Source organism: Oncorhynchus gorbuscha, unplaced genomic scaffold (genome assembly GCF_021184085.1).
Source record: "Oncorhynchus gorbuscha isolate QuinsamMale2020 ecotype Even-year unplaced genomic scaffold, OgorEven_v1.0 Un_scaffold_2449, whole genome shotgun sequence".
Classification (NCBI taxonomy): Eukaryota; Metazoa; Chordata; class Actinopteri; order Salmoniformes; family Salmonidae; genus Oncorhynchus; species Oncorhynchus gorbuscha.
Window position 1 is genome coordinate 63037 of NW_025746958.1, and position 6000 is coordinate 69036.

The window sequence follows — 6000 nt, forward strand, 5'->3', positions numbered from 1 at the left end:
CACAACTTTGGAAGTATGCTTGGGGTCATTGTCCATTTGGAAGACCCATTTGCGACCAAGCTTTAACTTCCTGACTGATGTCTTGAGATGTTGCTTCAATACATCCACATAATTTCCCTCCCTCATGATGCCATCTATTTTGTGAAGTGCACCATTCCCTCCTGCAGCAAAGCACCCCCACAGCATGATGCTGCCACCACCGTGCTTCACGGTTGGGATGGTGTTCTTCGGCTTGCAAGTCTCCCCCTCTCCCCCCCAAACATAATGATGGTCATTATGGCCAAACAGTTCTATTTTTGTTTCATCAGACCAGAGGACATTTCTCCAAAAAGTATGATCTTTGTCCCCATGTGCAGTTGCAAACCTGTAGTCTGGCTTTTTACGGCGGTTTTGGAGCAGTGGCTTCTTCCTTGCTGAGCGGTCGATATAGGACTTGTTTTACTGTGGATATGTTAACACATGTTTCCCATGCCAATAAAGCCCTTGAATTGAATTATAGATACTTTTGTACCGGTTTCCTCCAGCATCTTCACAAGGTCCTTTGCTGTTGTTCTGGGATTGATTTGCACTTTTCACACCAAAGTACGTTCATCTCTAGGAGACAGAACCCGTCTCCTTCCTGAGCGGTATAGTGGCTGCGTGGTCCCATGGTGTTTATACTTGCGTACTATTGTTTGTACAGATGAACGTGGTACCTTCAGGCATTTAGAAATTGCTCCTAAGGATGAACCAGACTTGTGAAGGTCTACAATTGTTTTTCTGAGGTCTTGGCTGATATCTATTGATTTTCCCATGTTGTCAAGAAAAGAGGCACTGAGTTTGAAGGTAGGCCTTGAAATACATCCACAGGTACACTTCCATTTGAATCAAATGATGTCAATTAGCCTATCAGAAGCTTCTAAAGCCATGACATCATTGTCTGGAATATTCCAAGCTGTTTTAAAGGCACAGTCAACTTAGTGAATGCGCATTTCTGACCCACTGGAATTGTGATACAGTGAAATAATCTGTCTGTAAACAATTGTTGGAAAAATAACTTGTGTCATGCACAAAGTAGATGTCCTAACTGACTTGCCAAAACTATTGTTTGTTAATAAGACATTTGTGGAGTGGTTGAAAAACTAGTTTCATCAGCTGTCCGGGTGGCTGGTCTCAGACGATCCCACAGGTGTAGAAGCCGGATGTGGAGGTCCTGGGCTTGCATGGTTACACGTGGTCTGAGGTTGTGAGGCCGGTTGGACATACTGCCAAATTCTCAAAAAATTGTTGGAAGCTGCTTCTGGTAGAGAAATTAACACTGAGTTGTCTGGCAACAGCTCTGGAGGATATTCCTGCAGTCAGCATGCCAATTGCACGCTCCCTCAAAACTACAGACATCTGTGGCATTGTGTTGTGTGACAAAACTACACATTTTAAAAATAGAGAATTTACTGTGTGTGTGTGCGTGTGGCACTGTGTGTGTGTGCGTGTGGCACTGTGTGTGTGTGGCACTGTGTGTGTGTGTGGCACTGTGTGTGTGGCACTGTGTGTGTGTGTGGCACTGTGTGTGTGTGTGTGGCACTGTGTGTGTGTGTGTGGCACTGTGTGTGTGTGTGTGGCACTGTGTGTGTGTGTGGCACTGTGTGTGTGTGTGGCACTGTGTGTGTGTGTGTTTCAGGTGTCACCTTCCGGAGACACCTGAAACCCCACCTCTTTAAGGAATACCTAGGATAGGATAAGTAATCCCTCTCACCCCCCTTAAGTTTTAGATGCACTATTGTAAAGTGACTGTTCCACTGGATGTCATAAGGTGAATGCACCAATTTGTAAGTCGCTCTGGATAAGAGCGTCTGCTAAATGACTTAAATGTAATGTAAATGTAATTATTGTCCCCAGCACAAGGTGCACCTGTGTATTGATCATGCTGTTTAATTAGCTTCTTGATATGCCACACCTGTCAGGTGGATGGATTATTTTGGCAAAGGAGAAATGCTCACTAAACAGGGATGTAAACAAATTTGTGCAGAAAATGTTAGAGAGAAAAAAAGCATTTTGTGCAAATGGAACATTTCTGGGATCGTTTATTTCAGCTCATTAAACATACATTTTTTTGTTCAGTATAAAATGGAAGTGATCATCAGCAGACCCTTCCATGCTCAATTTACCTCAACGATCAGGTGGTGGCGGCCAGCAGTCCCTGTTGATCGTTTGATATATCTCCGTCTCTGTGACTAGGGTATCCATTTGGGACTCAACCCTCGATTCCTATTTAGCTCTGTAGTCCACTACACTGAGACCAGGAGACTTCTTTGTTGGTCTAAGTCTGTGTGTGTAGAGAGATGCTGTGAAGGGCTTGGATGGACTGAGGTTGTCATTGGGGACTGAATCTCCTCATACATACACTGCATCCAAAATTGCACCCTTTTCCCTATGTGGTGCAATACTTTTGACTATTGCCCTATGGGCCCTGTTGAAAAGTAGTACACTATATATAGGAAAGAGAGTGTACATTGTATATATATATATATATATATATATAATATGACATTTGTAATGTCTTTACTGTTTTTAAACTTCTGTATGTGTAATGTTTACTGTTAATTTTTGTTGTTTTTCACTTTATATATTCACTTTGTATGTTGTCTACCTCACTTGCTTTGGCAATGTTAACACATGTTGTTATGGTCCAATGTTGTTATGATCTAATGGTCTAATGCTGTTATGATCTAATGTTGTTATGATCTAATGTTGTTATGATCTAATGGTCTAATGTTGTTATGGTCTAATGGTCTAATGTTGTTATGATCTAATGGTCTAATGTTGTTATGATCTAATGTTGTTATGATCTAATGGTCTAATGCTGTTATGATCTAATGTTGTTATGGTATAATGTTGTTATGGTCTAATGTTGTTATGGTCTAATGTTGTTATGGTCTAATGTTGTTATGGTCTAATGGTCTAATGTTGTTATGGTCTAATGGTCTAATGTTGTTATCGTAGAATGTATGCACACATGACTGTAAGTCGCTTTGGATAAAAGCGTCTGCTAAATGGCATATATTATTATTATTACATGTTTCCCATGCCAATAAAGCCCTTGAATTGAATTGAGTGTCATTTAGAACACACCCCTGCCATTGTGATGTCACTGATCCTCAGCAGCAAGTGAGGGGAAGCCATTTAGAACACAGTCCTGCCATTGTGATGTCACTGATCCTCAGCAGCAAGTGAGGGGAAGCCATTTAGAACACAGCCCTGCCATTGTGATGTCACTGATCCTCAGTAGCTAGTGAGGGGAAGCCATTTAGAACACAGTCCTGCCATTGTGATGTCACTGATCCTCAGTAGCTAGTGAGGGGAAGCCATTTAGAACACAGTCCTGCCATTGTGATGTCACTGATCCTCAGTAGCTAGTGAGGGGAAGCCATTTAGAACACAGTCTTGCCATTGTGATGTCACTGATCCTCAGTAGCTAGTGAGGGGAAGCCATTTAGAACACAGTCCTGCCATTGTGATGTCACTGATCCTCAGCAGCTAGTGAGGGGAAGCCATTTAGAACACATTCCTGCCATTGTGATGTCACTGATCCTCAGCAGCTAGTGAGGGGAAACCATTGATTTAGTCACAGGCTGTGAGTGAGTCAGGCAGTACTATGTGGGGAAAATAACCAGAGGGAGGGTAGGGTTAGTAAGTTCTCATAGATAGTAGAAGATAGGGTGCTATTTGGGATGCATACAGTCAAAGTGCACTACTTGTGACCAAGGCCCACAGGGCTCTGGTTAAAAGTAGTGTACGATGTAGGGAATAGGGTGCCATTTGGGATAGAGCCTTTATCTGGGTCAATGTTTAGGGTCATTCCATTCCAGTCAAGCTGACCATGACCATCCTGTATGTTGTATTTATTTTATATTTTTATTTTAACTTTATTTAACCAGGCAAGTCAGTTAAGAACAAATTCTTATTTACAATGACGGCCTAGAAACAGTGGTGTTCAACCTTCCCAAGTTCTCTCACGTCACCCCGCTCCTCCGCTCTCTCCACTGGCTTCCAGTTGAAGCTCGCATCCGCTACAAGACCATGGTGCTTGCCTACGGAGCTGTGAGGGGAACGGCACCTCAGTACCTCCAGGCTCTGATCAGGCCCTACACCCAAACAAGGGCACTGCTCTGGCCCCCCAATGGTGGAACAAACTCCCTCACGACGCCAGGACAGCGGAGTCAATCACCACCTTCCGGAGACACCTGAAACCCCACCTCTTTAAGGAATACCTAGGACAGGATAAAGTAATCCTTCTCACCCCCCTTAAAAGATTTAGATGCACTATTGTAAAGTGGCTGCTCCACTGGATGTCATAAGGTGAACGCACCAATTTTTAAGTCGCTCTGGATAAGAGCGTCTGCTAAATGACTTAAATGTAAATGGTAAACTGCCTGTTCAGGGGCAGAACGACAGATTTGTACCTTGTCAGCTTGGGGGTTTGAACTGGCAACCTTCCAGTTACTAGTCCAACGCTCTAACCACTAGGCTACCTGCCACCCCCCAACATTCAGGCTTCTAAAATATACCATCCTGTAAGTCCAACACTCAGGCTTCTAAAATATACCATCCTGTAAGTCCAACACTCAGCCTTCTAAAATATACCATCCTGTAAGTCCAACACTCAGCCTTCTAAAATATACCATCCTGTAAGTCCAACACTCAGCCTTCTAAAATATACCATCCTGTTAGTCCAACACTCAGCCTTCTAAAATATACCATCCTGTAAGTCCAACACTATCCTGTATGTCAAACACTCAGGCTTCTAAAATATACCATCCTGTATCCCAAAGCTCAGCTCTGCCACTGTACATACTGTAGTTGATATATCTGCCACTGTACATACTGTAGTTGATATATCTGCCACTGTACATACTGTAGTTGATAAATCAGTTTGAAAAAGACAGCAAGGATCTTTGTTACAAAACATCACTCATATCAGGTCCCCAGTCAATCAGTAACTAATACCGGAGGGTCAAGATGAACCAACTTGTCCCTGAATGTAAATGTATCATTTAGCTTGGTGCAGTAGTTGCCAATATTAACACAAGTATACAAATGAACCTTGATCCTTAGTGATTTGCTAAATATTTCAATGAGCATCTTAAAAAATAAATAATAATAATAATTTAAAACTTGTTGCCAGTTTAGTTTTTTTTAAATGTAATAAACAACACTGAACAAGCCATGGTACAGTGATACATATCAATTCATACACGGACCGTACCTGGATGAAGAAATAGAGTGTAATGCCCTTGCTAACGATGGGGGGAGTATTTCATAGTCCCTGGTCTGAAGATAGTCTAGTACCTTGTTCCATAACCTGGTCTCAGATCATTTCCTAGTGTTCTATATGTAAATCCGAGACACTCCATTTGGTACGATGTTATGTTTCGTATGTATTCATTATGTTTTATTACGAATTTGCCAAACGTACAATATTGTAACACATTTGTAAAAACGTATGATATGTTACGAATTCTAGTTAGATGGCTGACAGTTAGTTTAGGAGTTACGTTAAAGGGGAAGGGTTAGTTAACATGTTAAGATTAGAGGAAGGGTTAGTTAACATGTTAAGACTAGAGGAAGGGTTAGTTAACATGTTAAGACTAGAGGAAGGGTTAGTTAACATGTTAAGACTAGAGGAAGGGTTAGTTAACATGTTAAGACTAGAGGAAGGGTTAGTTAACATGTTAAGACTAGAGGAAGGGTTAGTTAACATGTTAAGACTAGAGGAAGGGTTAGTTAACATGTTAAGACTAGAGGAAGGGTTAGCTAACATGTTAAGACTAGAGGAAGGGTTAGCTAACATGTTAAGACTAGAGGAAGGGTTAGTTAACATGTTAAGACTAGAGGAAGGGTTAGTTAACATGTTAAGACTAGAGGAAGGGTTAGTTAACATGTTAAGACTAGAGGAAGGGTTAGTTAACATGTTAAGACTAGAGGAAGGGTTAGTTAACATGTTAAGACTAGAGGAAGGGTTAG